A 16,067-nucleotide genomic window follows, 5' to 3' on the forward strand; every position below is an offset into this window, starting at 1 on the left:
CATAGACCAACTGGACACTTAAGGAGTGGAACCCCTTGCGGTTTCAGAAAACCTCCACATTCTCATGCGGTGCCTGCAATGCCACATGCGTGCAGTCAATGGCGCTATCCTCGCAAAGCCTAATGCGCGTTCGTGCTGTTTGGCCTGGGTCATCGGGAAAGAGATGTGTAGTGTATGTAACGTTCCACCTTTAAGAGAACTATTTTAAGGGTTGCACTACTTTATCTTGGCTACTGTATACTGTAATACCGGTGGTGACCACACCGGTATATAAGTGCTGTGTAAGGATTTATTGGGCAGATCCGCCCTGACCTTCAACCAGTAAAGTCCTGTTAAAGTTTACTCTTGTGGTCTGTGTAGTAATTCGCAATATAACACACAGACTTAACAAGATGTACTGGCGTCTCCTTTTATAGAGGGAATTTCTGACGTCCCTGATAAAGCAATGGACTGCGAACTGGGAGATATTGGCGATGTCCCCAGTAGCTGCTTGAAAGGAGCCAGTGGCATAAAAATTCAGAACCACTGTGACCGTCACTGCCACCGACAGAGATGTCCTTGTCCTCAGTTGAGGCTGCAGATCTGGCTGCAGCAGGTGGCAGAGCGCAGTGACCACCTCCTTGCTGAAGCGCAGTCTGCAGAAACACTGCTCCTCAGACAAATGAATGTAGAAGAATTGTTCCCAGGATACCCTGGGAGGGTAAGGTCTCCTGTGCAGAGGCCTGTTGGCCCTCTTCCCTCTGGCCATGATTACCACTCTCTCTCTGCGTCTCTGATGCCTCTGATTCTACAGGCGCAGGACGACGCCCTGAATCAGTGCAGCCCCCACAATCTCTTGACAATCGAAGTAATGAAGGTCAAATCCAAAATAACCTGCAAAGTGATGCTCAGTAGCCAAAACTACTTCACACAGCATTGACTCTCTGCAGAAGTCTCTCTCTCTCTCTCTCTCTCTCTCTCAGAATCTCTCTCTGTCAGAATGAATGGTGCAAAATGTCTCCCACAAAAAAAGGCAGGAAGAGGGTGCCTTTAAATAGCACTCCCACAGCCCCTTGCCGACTGCAAAATGTTCCAGTCTCCCTGTCGTTGTTGGCGGGCGGAAAGGAAGGGAGTGCCACTCAATATCCAGTCCGGGGCGCCACCGGGGCGTTGCACGCTTGACTGACGTTACGATCTGCGGACGCAGGAGATCTGGGCAGTAGAGTTTAGCGCCGCCGCAATAACTCTGGTCAATTTTGCGAACGGCACAATCATTGCCACGCCCGGGCGCTAGTTGCGTTGCGCCCCATTAGCGCCCTCTTAAGGTGCTAACGGGAGGCGCTAAGCAACCGAATTTCCCCCCCACCCCGCCATATCTTTCTCTTCCTTTTTCTCTCATTTACTCGTCTAGTTTGGTTTTGAAAGCATCTAAGCTATTTGCTTCAAGTACTTCCTGTGGTAGGTAGTTCCTCATTCTAACCACTCTCTGATTAAGGAAATTTCTCCTTATTTCCCTATTGGATTTATTAGTAAGTATCTTGCATTTATGGCCCCTGATTTTGGATTTTCCCGCAGGAAGAAACATTCTCTCCACACCTACCCTGTCCAACCCATTCATAATTTCAAAGACCTCTATCAGGTCACCTCTAAGCCTTCTCTTTTCTAAAGAAAAAAAGCCCCAACCTGTTCAATCTTTCCCAATAACTGTAATCTCTGAATTCTGGTACCATCCTTGTAAATCTTTTTTGCACTTTCTCCAGTGCTTCTAAGACCTTTTTATACACAAAGACCAGCTCAGTGCACAGTACTCTAAGTACGGCCTGACTAGGGTCCTATACAAGTTTACCACTTTGAATTCTACACCCATAGAAATAAATCCCAGTGCATTGCTAGCATTTTAAATTGCTTTGCTACTTTTAATGATGTGTTCACCTATATCCCTAGATCCCTTTGCTCTTCTACCTCATTCATTTTCTTATTTTTTAAAGTGTAGGTGATGTTTCTATTTTTCCTAACAAAGTGCAACACCTCACATTTATCTACGTTAAAGTTGATTTGCCACTTAACTGACCAGTCTGCAAGTTTTCTAATGTCTTCTTGTATTGTGTTGCATTCTTCCTTTCAGTGTTAACTATGCTTAGCAAATTGGTATCATCTGCAAATTGTGATATTGGTCACTTGTTCCTAATTCCAATGCTGGGAAATTGGACCAGTTTGAGCTGACCGTTAAGGCCAGTTTTGAAGAAAAAATGGCGGTCGTCTCGCTTCCGTCCATTTTGGGCAGGTTGGCAAAAGTGCCGTTGCCTGCGCTCGTTCCAGATATTCAGATGAGCCAGATCATGATGTCAATTGGCGTAAAACACTGAATTGATGCACGATCTGGTATTTTGGATGTTGCTACTCCTGTTAACGCACTCTCCAAAGCATGCACAACAGAACTTGAGTGCAGCAGTACAACGGATCCCCTACCAGTGCTTCTTAAAGGGACACACAATTTTCAGGTCAGTTTAGAATTTTGCTTTCTGCAATGGTTACTTTACATTTGGAGTAGTGGCTTGTTGTAATACATTTAAAAAGTTGTTAAAGTGTGAAGGGAGTGCAGGGAGTGCTGCTGGATGTTTGCAAGGCTTTGGCTCTTAAAGGAAGGCCTCTGAGCACATCACTTGCTCCCAGTCCTGGGGGCTTGAGTCGCAGTCCCCCAGCATGATATGGAGATGGAGCAGAGGCAGCAAAGGGGACAAGCTGCTTGCAGAGGGAGGAGGAGCAGGAAAGCAGAAGAGGAAAAAGCAGAAGAAGAAGAAGTAGAAGAGGAGGAAGTAGAAGAGGAGGATGACGCAGAAGGAAGGATGTAACCTAGACAGCCCCTTTCTGGCCAGGATATCCGGGATGGAATCATCCACCTGTGGTACCAGTGAACACAATCCCAATTCCCCTTTCAACATTTGTCCCACACCTTACCTTCCCTCTGTTATTGACCATCACAGCGTCCTCTTGGCCACGATGCTAAAGTAAAAGCCACCACAAAGCAAACTTTCCAATCCAACTTGATCCACATATGCATCCGATATTACATCAAAAAATCAACTAATTCCCTTAGTGAGTGTCTTGTGTGGGCCTTTGCCTATCCTACTGATGTCATGCAGTGTTACCCCAGTGGCTGCAGCATGGCTGGTGGAAGGCTGCTGACTTTCAGTGGGGGACACTGCAGATGGCCTTGCTGGTTGACCTTGAGGAGCTGGTGGTGGAGAGTGTCAAATCGCGTGATAGTGTTTCTTCTTCTTCACTTTCCTCTCCCTCTTCTTAGTCAACCACTGGCTGGGCAGGCTGCATTTCTTGGGTGTGTGAAATGAGGAAGGCACAAGGGTAGGGTTGTGGTGAGGGGAGGGGGGTAAAGCAAGAGGTGCATGCTTGTACCATGTGCAGCGGAGGAGGGAGAGAGAGGGGATCGGAGGGGGGACTTTGGTTTGTCACTGCATGAGTGGCGTTTCGATATGCCAGTAGGAATTTGTCCACCTTGTGTTGTAGTAGAATCTGATCTTCGCTCATGGCCTTTATTGTTTTTTTGAACGTTTGTACAAATCTCTCGGCCAACCCGTTTGTAGCCGGATGATATGGGGCAGAGGTATAATGTTTCACCCCATTCTTCTTCATGAATTTCTGGAATTCTTCTGACACGAACTGTGGTCCGTTGTCTGAACATATTTGTTCTGGCAATCCATTTCTTGCAAATATCGTTCTTAGCACCGCGATCATCTTTTCCGAGGTAGTGGTAGTCATCTTAATCACTTCTGGCCATTTAGAATGTGCGTCCACCGCAATTAAAAACATGGAGTCCATGAATGGACCAGCAAAGTCAATATGTACACGTTGCCATGGGGTTGAAGGCCATTCCCATGGATGCAGCGGTGCAATCGGAGGTGCATTTTGCACTTTTTGGCAACCTGAGCAGCTTTTCGTCAGATCCTCTATCTGTTGGTCGATACCCGGCCACCACACATAAGCCCTAGCAAGGCTTTTCATCTTGACTCCCCCCAGATGACCTTCATGCAGTTCCTTTAGAACTCTCTCTCTTAACTTAGGAGGAATAATCACCCTTGTTCCATACATCAATGTTCCTTGACAGACGGACAGCTGTTCTCGTCTTGCTGAGAATGCCGGTAACAGTGGATCACCATGTGCTGGCCATCCCTTCACTGTCACTTCGTAGACCCGGGACAGTGTCGGGTCGTTCCTGGTTTCTCTTTCAATACTTGCATTGGTGACTGGTAAACATTCGATGATGGTCGAGTGAAATAACTCAACAGGGTCAACCGTCGGTGTCTCCTCCTCTGTAGGTAGTGGCAGGCGCGACAGCCCATCAGCATTACCATGCTGCTTTGTACCTTTGAATTCGATCTGATATTGATGTGCCCCTAGGAAAAGGGACCATCTCTGGAGTCTCTGTGCTGTCATCACCGAAACACCCTTCTTAGGGTTAAAAATGGATACCAACGGCTGGTGGTCTGTCAGAAGCGTAAACTTTTGGCCCTGCAGGTAATGATTAAACTTCTTTACTCCCCACACAAGGCTGAGAGCCTCCCTATCTATCTGAGCATAGTTGCGCTCAGCGGAGGTCAATGATCTGGATGCGAACGCAACTGGCCTCTCCAGGCCATTTGGCAACTTGTGTGAGAGTACTGCCCCAATACCATATGGAGAAGCATCACAAGCCAAACGAATAGGCAGCGTTGGGTTGAAGTGAGCCAACACTTCCTCTGAGGTGATCAATGCCTTGCTTTTGCGAAAGGCCCTCTTACAGTCCTCGCTCCACTTCCATGGTACTCCCTTCTGCAAAAGAGCATTCAGCGGGTGCAGCACCATGGATAAATTTGGCAGAAACTTATGGTAATAGTTAATCAACCCTAGGAACGACCTCAACTGGGATACATTATCCGGAGCGGGAGCCTTCACAACAGCTTCGATCTTGTCAGGAGACTTATGAAGCCCCTCCTGGTCAATGACATGACCACAGTACGAGATCCGCTTCTGAAAGAGCTCACATTTCTGGCGATTAACTCGAAGTCCATATTCTTTCAATCTGGTGAGCACCAGTTCCAAATTTGCAAGGTGTTCCTCGTCATCATCTCCTGTAATCAGAATATCATCCAGGTAACATTGTGTGCCTGGAATTCCCTGTAATACCTGCTCCATGGCCCTCTGCCAAATTGCTGGAGCCGATGCCACTCCAAAAACCAGTCTATTATACCGGTACAAGCCTCTATGCGTGTTGATCGTGAGATACTGGCGTGACGCTTCATCAACTTCCATCTGTAAGTGCGCCTGCGCCAGGTCTATCTTGGTGAAGTGTTTCCCGCCAGACAACGAAGCGAAGATATCCTCAATCCGCGGAAGCGGATACTGCACCGTGTGAAGCACCGGATTAACAGTGATCTTGAAATCTCCACAGATGTGAACCTTCCCCGGTTCCCCCGGCTTGTTGCTCGATGAACGCTTCATGACGGGGACAATGGGCGTGGCCCACTCACTCCAGTCTACCTTAGACAGTACTCCTGAACGTTCTAGCCCTTCCAGCTCAGCTTCCACAGCAGGTCGTATCGCATAAGGTACCGGTCTGGCTTTGAAAAATTTCGGGTTTGCATGTTCTTCAACCTTGATGTTTGCCGTAATTCCTCTCAGTGTTCCCAGTCCCTGTTGGAACACCTCTTTAGCATCGTCCAATATTCTGGACAATCGTTTAGGTTTGACATCTTTTTTACCAGAATCTACCGTTCGTGCTTTTAAGGAGTGCCAGTCCATATTTATTTTCCTAATCCACTCCCGTCCCAGTAGTGGTGGACCTCCCTCAGGTAGCACATATAAGTCCATTCCTCGGCTTTCTTTGCCCTTGTGGACCACCTTTACCTCTATCATCCCGATGGGGTATACTCTTTGCCCCGTGTATGTTTTCAATACAATCTCCGTATCCCGTAGGGGAATATGTGGGAATAACCTTTTGTAATCTTGCTTATTCATGACCGTCAATGCCGATCCAGTGTCCAATTCCATCTTCACTTGGACTCCTGCTATCTGAAGTGTGACCCAGATTGTTTGGAGGTCTGCTACATTACCAACATTGTGTACTCTTAGACTACCCAGTTCATTACTGCTGGAGTCTGAATTTGACTTCTGTTCGTTCGAACTGTTCTCTGTCACCTTGTGTACCTTTCTGTACTTTTCCTGCGGTGACTTTTTGTTGCTGGTCTTCTTTCCTGACCGGCATACTTTAGCTATGTGACCAAGCCTGCCACATTTTCTGCATTCCTGATTTTTGAACCAGCACTGGTTCTGATCGTGCGTTGTCTTTCCACAACGATAACATTTCACTGTACGCAAGACCATTTGATTGGTGCTGAGTTCTGGTGACCGTAGCTGCATTTCCGCAGTGCCTCTCGCTGCGGCTTCGTGCGATGCTGCAATAGTGACAGCTTTATCAAGCCTAAGATCAATCTCCTCAAGCAGTCGCTTTTGTGTTCCTTCTTTTAACAATCCACACACAAATTTATCTCTCAGCGCATCTGCTAGTCCTGTTCCAAACTGACAGTACTTTGATAGCTTACGCAGTTCAATTAAAAATTCAGCGTTGCTTTCGTCTTTCAGCTGCGCTCTTCTGTAAAATTTAAATCGTTCCGCTATCATCAGCGGCGTGGGATTTAAATGATTTTTCAGGACAGTAACAATATTCGCGAAATTCTGATCCGCCGGTTTATCTGGTGATAGAAGATGCTTCAATCGCCCGTATGTCTTCGCACCCATTGAGCTTAATAAGGTTAGTGCTTTCTCATCATCTGGTACCTTATTTGCTTTACAATAAACTTCCATGCGTTCTACATATGTGGTCCAATCTTCGATATCGCTATCAAAGGTATTAATGTTCCCATGTTTAGGCATGCTTGCAAGTTTTTAAAAAAAAATTTTCTCAAAATGGCGGCTTCCCGCACTTGGCGGTCTTTCCCGCGCTCGTCTTCTTCCCCCGCCAACTACAATGGCGGATTCCCGTGTTTGCCTTCTTCCCCCGCTGGCTGCAATGGCGATTGCCGTGCTGCTGCCGTTCTCGCCTCCCCAGCGGTTCTCAATTCCCCGACGCTGCTTTTACTCCCCTGCGGTTCCCGTGGGCATTCATGCTTCCCCTGCTGTTGCACCTCTCAGCCCCGCATGCAGCCCAGTCCTTTACACCGGCTGCGTTTGAGTTCTCCGCGGCTCTCGTGCCTTAAGCTGCCCCAGTCACTGCGCCTCTCTGCCTCGATTGCAGCCCGGCCCTTTTCACCGGCCGTGGTCGAGTTCTCCGCCCTTTTTCCTCCGTTTTCCCTCCCCCACTCCACAGTCAACACGGCCGACTTTCTGCTCGTGTCGCTGATCGGCTTACCTACCACCGTGGTAGAAGGGATGATCACTGCCTGTCGCTGATGGAGGGCTTCGTGGTCAGAATTTTTCTTTTTAACCCGGGTTCTCGATGCCTCCCGTGCGATGGTGCTCAGCAGGATGATGAGGGCGGATGCCTCTTCTCGACGCCCGTTCTGAGGACGAAGCTGCCTTGGATGTAAAACTGCCGCAGGGTAAGATCGGACTCGTCGCCACTGTTAAGTCTGTGTGTCCCAGTTATGCTTATTATAAATCACTGGACACAGACCACAAGAATAACTTTAACAGGTCTTTACTGTTCGGAGGTCAGGGCTGAACTGCCCAGCAAATCCCTACACAACGTTTATATACCGGTGTGGTCACCACCGGTATTACAGTATACAGCAGCCAAGAGAAAGTAGTACATCTCTTAAGGTAGTTCTTTTAAGGTGGAACAGGTTACATACACCACAAGAGGGAAGAGAGAGGAGGGGAGAGAGAGGAGGAAGAGAGAGGGATCAGAGGGGGATTGGAGGGGGGAGGGGGATCGGAGGAGGGAGAGAGTGGGGAGATAGAGGAGAGGGGAGAGAGAGGGGAAGAGAGAGGAAGGGAGAGAGAGGAAGAAGAGAGAGGGGATCAGAGGGGGAGAGGGGAATCAGAGGGGGGAGAGAGAGGGGATTGGAGGAGGAGAGAGGGGGAGAGAGAGAAGCAGGGAGAGAGAACGGGGAGAGAGAGGGGGAGAGAGAGAGGAGGGGCGGAGGGGAGAAAGAGAAGGAATTGGAGGGGAGAGAGAGGGGATTGGAGGGGGAGAGAAGGAGATCAGAGGGGGGAGAGAAGGGGAGAGAGAGGAGAGGGAGAGAGGATCAGAGGGGAAGGAAGGTCAGGAACTCTGGGGGAGAGAGAAGGTCAGGACTCGAGGGAGTGGGGTAAAGAGCATGGAGAGCACAGTGGGGATGGGGGAAGAATGTGATTCACGTCTAAAGGGAGGGGAATGAGAGTGAGGACATGATCCAGATGGTACGACAGAGCACATTCTTTACACCCGCACCACATTCTTCCTCTCCTCCCCCTAGACCTGGTTGATTTCTCGGAAAGCTCGGTGCATGTGTGGCAAGTGACATCATTGGACTGGATGAAATTCAGAACTCATGACACTGTCACTATTGCCTTCATACCCAATAAGCCTTTTAACAATCCGTGACCTTCACACAATGCCCCATCTATGGAGTGGTGGGTGGGGAGGAAGGGTAGGGACTTGGGCGGGAGGAGGTTAGAAACTTGGGGGAAAAAGGTCAGGAACTTGGGCGGGGTGGGGGAGGAGGTCAGAAATTGGGGGGAGGATGTCAGGAACTTGGGTGGGGGGGAGAAGGTCAGGAACTTGGTGGGTGGGGTCAGGAACTTGTTTAGGGGGTGGGAGAAGGTCTTAGCCTGCAAGGGTGAGTCCTGTCTGTTCCAAGTGAGTTTTGTTCTGTCTAGAGTAAGCAGTCAGAATGGCTCGAATTACACTTTGCAAAGTAATTGATTACATAGGCAGGGAGGATCTAATTACACATTCCAGAGAAACTTCTGGGTGTGTCTTGTCCTCCAAGGGGACCAATCAGCAATCAGATCTTGTCATCCAATGGGATCAATCAGAACTTTGGTGTTGTAAATACACACAACCTTTTAAATCAGAAGAGATTCTGGATTGAGGGGGAAGTGGGATATGAGAAGGAGGATAACATATGAGGATACCAGCATCTGGTATACTTTCAGCCCCACCGCTGGCCAAGGGCTCAGCCATGTCTCGGCCAAGAATGGCCAGCACTGTCTCCTCCAAAGGGGTGAGGTGAAGCCAGGAATGTGAAGTGTGCCTCATATTTGGTACGGATTGTTGGTAGGTGAGTGGTAGGAGAGGGGTGGGGGTGTGGGGGTTGTGCATTGATCAGTGTGTGTGGCTAATGGTGCAGTTGATAGGAGATGGCTTTTGAAGATGCATTCATTGACCTTGACCACTCGTCTGAAGTCATGAAACTTCTTTGGGCACTGGAGCCAGGTTCTGTGGGTGACACTATTGGCAGTGACCTGGTCCCACATCCTTTCTGGAGGGTCTCCTGGCCCCCAGTGGGTAGAGGACATCTCTTCCAGTTTTGACTCCCTGCACAAAGCTCAAGTGCTGTGCCCAAGACCCTGGGTGCCCTTTCCCTGGCTTGTTGAGCCATTTGGATTAGTGATAAAGCATTTTTACCATTTTTCATCAGCTGGAGGCAACTCACATTTAGGCAATGCAGACTGCCTGGTGCTGAAGTACTTCTTTAAGTAAAGCTCGAACAACGCAAACTTTGGCCCCCTGCTAAGTGCTGCAATCATCAGAAAATTCTTGACAGATTGCAAGTTCCAGGTCTTTGTGCATGCGCTTCGCGCGCGAAAACCCGCAACTTATGTGGCACTTACGGGTGTGTACGCATCTCATATGCACCCGTAAGGGCCACAAATTACAGGCCACTATTTATCACCCTTTTCTCATCGGACACAGGGGATCAACATGGAAGCTTATAAAGAGAAATGCTTCAACCATGAAATGAAATGCTATGAGAATTTAAAGGACTGAAGTAAATTTATTTGCTGAAGTGCAAAAGGTTTTCATTGGTAAGGATGTCTAGTCTGATTATTAAAAATGTTTTTATTTTGTCCATCACAGAACAACCACCCCCACCCACAATGGATATATTATGCATCAAACTTGCACCTACAGATTTAATTTTAGGAGGGGGGTGGGGGGAGGGGGGTGCAAACAAGGACTTTATTCTATTTAACTGCCAGTGTATATTAGATAACTCACTGATTAGGCAACAACAACAATAACAGCAGCAACATGTATTTATATAGCACCTTTAACATAGTAAAATGTCCCAAGGCGCTTCACAGAAGTATTATTATAAGAAGAAAGAAAATCGACACCAAGTCACATAAGGAGAAATTAGGGCAGATGACCAAAAGCTTGGTCAAAGAGATAGGTTTTAAGGCACGTTTTAATGGAGGAAAGAGAGGTAGCGAGGCGAAGAGGTTTAGGCAGGGAATTCCAGAGCTTAGGGCCTAGGCAACAGAAGACACGGCAACCAATGGTTGAGCGATTATAATCAGGGATGTTCAAGAGGGCAGAATTAGAGGAGCGCAGATATCTCGGGGGGTTGTGGGGCTGGAGGAGATTACAGAGATAGGGAGGGGCGAGGCCATGGAGGGATTTGAAAACAAGGATGAGAATTTTGAAATCAAGGCATTGCTTAACCGGGAGCCAATGCAGATCAGCAAGCACATGGGTGGTGGGTGAATGGAACTTGGTGTGAGTTAGGACATGGGCAGCCGAGTTTTGGATGACCTCAAGTTTACGTAGGTTAGAACGTGGGAGGCCAGCCAGGAGCGCATTGGAATAGTCAAGTCTAGAGGTAGCAAAGGCATGGATGAGGGTTTCAGCAGCAGATGAGCTGGGATAAGGACGGAGACGGGCAATGTTATGGAGGTGGAAATAGGCGGCCTTAGTTATGCTGCGGATATGTGGTTGGAAGCTCATTTCAGGGTCAAATATGATGCCAAGGTTACGTACAGTGTGGTTCAGTCTCAGACAGATGTTAGGGAGAGGGATGGAGTCAGTGGCTAGGGAACGGAGTTTGCGGTGAGGCTCGAAAGCAATGGCTTCGGTCTTCCCAATACTTAATTAGAGAAAATTTCTGCTCATCCAGACCTGGATATCGGATAAGCAGCCTGACAATTTAGAGACCGTGGAGGGGTCGAGAGACATGGTGGTGAGGTAGAGCTAGTTGTCGTCAGCATACATGTGGAAACTGACAGTACATTTTCAGATGATGTCACCAAGGGGCAGCATGTAGATGAGATATAGGAGGGGGCCAAGGATAGATCCTTGGGGGACACCAGGGGTAATGATGCGGGAGCAGGAAGAGAAGCCATTGCAGGTGATTCTGTTGCTACGATTAGATAGATAAGAATGGAACAAGGCGAGTACAGTCCCACCCAGCTGGAATACGGTGGAGAGGCGTTAGAGGAGGATGGAGTGATCAACCGTGTCAAAGGCTGCAGACAAGTCAAGAAGGACGAGGAGGGATAGTTTACCTTTGTCACAGTCACAAAGGATGCCACTTGTGACTTTGATGAGAGCCTTTTCGGTACTGTGACAGGGGCGGAAAGCGGATTGGAGGGATGCAAGCATGGAGTTGCGGGAAAGATGGACACGGATTTGGGTGGTGACATGTTCAAGGACTTTGGAGAGGAAAGAAAGGTTGGAGAAGGGGCGGTAGTTTGCAAGGACAGTGGGGTCAAGGGTTGTTTTTTTGAAGAGAGGGGTGATGACAGCAGATTGGAGGGAGAGGGGGACTGTACCTGAGGGGAAAGAACCTTTAACAATGTCAGCTAACATGGGAGCCAGAAAAGGAAGTTGGGTGGCACAGAAATTGCTGGTGAAATTTATGTATTATTCAATTTTCCACCACAAAGGCTGAATTGAAAGTACAAATCTCATGTTACAAGTGGTTTTCCTAACTTAGTCAATTATATGCATGCATACATTTTTTAGTTGACTAAGGTCAGAACCCTGTCCTGGACAAAGTCTTGACAACATGAAGTGTCAGTATAGGGTACATAATATACAGAAACAAATTGTCAGGATGAAATTATTCTCTAAATATCTATTTTTTTTATTCTATTGCACAAAATATATACTAAATTCTTACAGCTTTTGTTATGTAAGTCAGTGTTACATTCTGTCAACAGTAAAACACATTTCTGACACGTATAATGACTGTCGTACTTCACCGCTGTACATAATTGTTTCAAGCTTAATTTGCATAAGATCAAGGCTGCCTGGGAGGATCCAGCCACATGGCAATAGCGAACTTGACTGGTGCAGACAATGTTGATCTACTGGTGACCGTGAGCTGCAGATCTTCAGGCAGCAGTTGACATATTTCCCCAATAACTTCCAGGGGGAAGCACAACTTTCTGAAGCACTGACAGTCAGAAAAGTTGAAATAAGACCTTCTTGGTCTGTAGACCCTGGTGAGTGTGTATGAGTATGTAGGGATAAAATGCCTTCTATGATGCTTGACTATAAGAGCCTCTAACCTAGCTTCTTCCACAGCCTCATCCTCTTTTCCATTATAGCGTAAGAATAGAGATATTTCCATTGGCAACCCTATGACCCTAATGCAATGCAATAGTTTGAGCAGAGCTGATTAAAACTAACAGCGAATGACCCGGCTGAAGTACTAAACAGATCGATATGCAGGCAAAGTAATATCAACCTTCAGTGGTAGCACACAAAATGGCATCCTCAATTTAGTATCCGCCTCAAGTACACCTTCCTGGGACATGTAGGAGAAATGGGTTATCTACACACCCATGGCATGATATATATCAGGCTCCCGATGGATCTTGAAGTGTAATGTATTATCACATGGTTTGTCACATGGTTTAGTATGAGCATGCTCAGTTTTGTCTGACCTAATAAAGCAAGCACATGGACTAGCAACTCATCATGTTTCTATCCTTCATTTGTTGTACCCACACGTATTACATTTTGGCGATGAGGATGGGATCCCAAAGCCATTTTTAGGGATCATGTAAGAACACAGTGTACAACCTTCGAGTGGACAAGCTTAATGTGAATTTGAGACACCTAAACTGAATTTTTGTGATGTTTTACCATTAATGCTGATGCAGAATCGTCTGTGCTTCACCTTCGCGTGTATGTATACACAGCAACAGCGACATTGATTCTCACATGTACACAGGTACTGTGCTGAGTCTCTGTTTGACAGGAAAGGGACAATCATGGACGCGCCTATGGGATTCAGCGGAAGCCTCGGCATGTATGATCGAGCTCACGAATCATTCAGTTCTTACACTGAGCGGTTGGAGATGTTTTTTAGTGCCAAAGCATTATTGAGTCCGAAGGTGCAGATGAGAATGCTAAAACTCAAAATAAAGTAATTCATGAATGGAAGAAAGCAATTTTTCTAATGGAGATCAGGCCAGATGTCTATGGAACGTTGAGAAACCTACTCGCGCCAGGGAAAGGGAAGAACGCGTCATTTGAAGACATTGTCGAAAAACTCGAGGACCATTTTGACCCAAAGCTGTTAGAAATAGCAGCGAGCTATAAGTTTGGTACCAGAAACCAAAAACAAAGTGAAACCATCAGTGAGTATATTGTAGCTCTTAAGAACCTGTCTTTGCATTGTAACTTCGGTATATTTTTGAATCGTGTGTTGCGAGATAAGTTTGTGTGTGGACTGGTGGTTGAGCGCACACAGTCCAAGTTACTGAACACTCCAAACCTAACATTTGACATAGCATGCAAAATTGCCCTACTTATGGAGATGGCATCTAAGAATGCTAGGGAGCTCCGTCCAACTCAAGTGACTAGTGCAGCTGAGGTCTACAGTCAGAAAGCCACCGCCAAAACTAAAGTTGTGAGATTGAGTCAAAAGCATGTTGGTGAGAGCAGTTCAGTGAACTGTTATCGCTGCAATGGAAATCACTCACCATGACCTGACAATATAGAAATGCGAAGTATATTCACTACCAGAAGCTAGGCTATATTTCAACAGGTGCAGAGCTAGATCTAAAGCAGGAAGATCTAGTGGTAAACAATTCCAGTGGCAATGAAAGCAGCAACAACAAAAGGGAGGAGTTTACAATATTGAAATGAACACACCTGATGTTGAACTAGGCATCTACAGTGTCTATTCCACTAGCGACAACACTAGCAGTTGTGAGAAAGACTTCCATACAAATCTTTTGATCAATGACCAATATATTGATATATGTATCGACACGGCGGCGGACTGCTCTATTATGAGTAAGGACACACATGAGAGTAAGTTTAATCAAATATCACTTACAAAGAGTACCATAGAGTTCAAAACCTATTCCGGAGAATTCCTAGAGACATGTGGACAAATGGAATGTACAGTTCAACACAATGGCCAGTCAGTAAAGCTGCCTATTATTGTAGTGAGCTACAACAACAGGCCAACCCTCATGGGCAAAGACTAGTTGATAAAGTTAAAACTAGACTGGAATAACATCTTCAGTGTAGATGCTTCAAAGAAGCAACTCGACACAATGCTGAACAAGTATGAAAGTATGTTCACAGACAGTTATGAGGGCATCACTGGGTATGACGCGCATATCCACATCAATGTCTATTTTAAGGCAAGGCCGGTTCACTATGTGTTGAAAATTCAGGTGGAGGAAGAACTAGTGACGCTCAGAGAGAATGGAGTGATAGTAAAAACTGACAAAAGTGAATGGCCAATTGTGGTAGAGGCCAAAGCAGACAAAACGGTATGCTTGTACGGTGACTACAAAGTTACTATCAACCAAACAGTTGACGATGAGCAGTGGCCATTACCTACATAACAAGATTTGTATGCAGTACTCTCTGGGTCAAAGGTTTTCTCCAAGCTTGACCTGTCATACCCTTATGCTCAGCTGAATGTTGACAAAGAGAGTCAACAGTATCTCACCATCAACACATACAAGGGACTGTACTCATACACCAAGCTGCCATATGGTGTAAATACCTCCCCAAAAATCTTCCAGGCTACAATGGATAAGATTTTGCAAGGAGTTCAATAATGCTTATGCAATCAAGACGATATGCTGATTACAACAAGCAGTGAGCAAGAAAATCTAGAAGTGTTAGATATAATGTTTCAAACGTTGAATGCCCACAATGTCAAATTGAAAAGGAGCAAATGTACTTTTGTGCAGCCCGAGGTTGTGTACCTTGGTCTGAAAGAAATGGTTTGCTGTCATCAATGCTCCAAAGCCACAGAACGTGTCTGAGTTAAGATCTTTCCTTGGAATGGTCCAGTTTCTTACCTGAGTTTGCAACCATGTTAGCTCCATTGCACAAGCTCCTCAAGAAGGATGTGTTATAAATCTCATCATTCATCAAGAAACTACTCGTGAAATAACGCTGGATGGCCAGCTGGTGGCGCTATCCAAGGAGTATAAATACTCAGGCGTTGGCCCCAGCTTTCCAGGGACATTTTGTAAGACAAGGAACTAGTGAAGTACAACTAGACCTCCATGTTCTGAAACAAGTTGATTAAAGCCTTGCTTTATGCTCAAACCAAGTGCGTAGTGAGTTTTATTATGTCAGGATGTCCAGTGGAAGTGGATGAAAGCGCAACAGGAAACTTACGATGCTTGTAAGAGAAGTCTCTCTAACGATGCTCTACTTGTGCACTATGACACAGAGCATGAGCTTAAGTTAGCGTGTCCTGCTTCCAGCTATGGTGTGGGAGCTGTCATAAGCCATGTAATGGATGACGGCCAAGAGAAACCAATCACGTTCGCATTGCGAACCCTCACAAAGAGCAAGAGAAACTATGCACAAATTAAAAAGAAAGCACTCGCCATAGTGTTTGGAATCAAGAAATTCCAACAGTTCCTGATCGGCAGAAAGTTTACGCTGATAACTGATTACCAACAACTTCTAGCAATATTGGGGCCCAAATCTGCCATCCCTGCAATGGCCGCATCAAGAATGCAACGTTGGGCAGTGTTGTTGTCATAATATGACTACACGATTGAATATTGCACTTCAAAGCAGAACACAATCGCAAATGCCTTGTCCAGGTTGCCAAATGAGGACTCATGTGTTGGGAGTGAAAGTGAGATTTCCATGCTAGGTGCAATTTGTTAGA

Source organism: Somniosus microcephalus, chromosome 7 (genome assembly GCF_052327205.1).
Source record: "Somniosus microcephalus isolate GS21.2 chromosome 7, FLI_Smic_1.0, whole genome shotgun sequence".
NCBI lineage: Eukaryota > Metazoa > Chordata > Chondrichthyes > Squaliformes > Somniosidae > Somniosus > Somniosus microcephalus.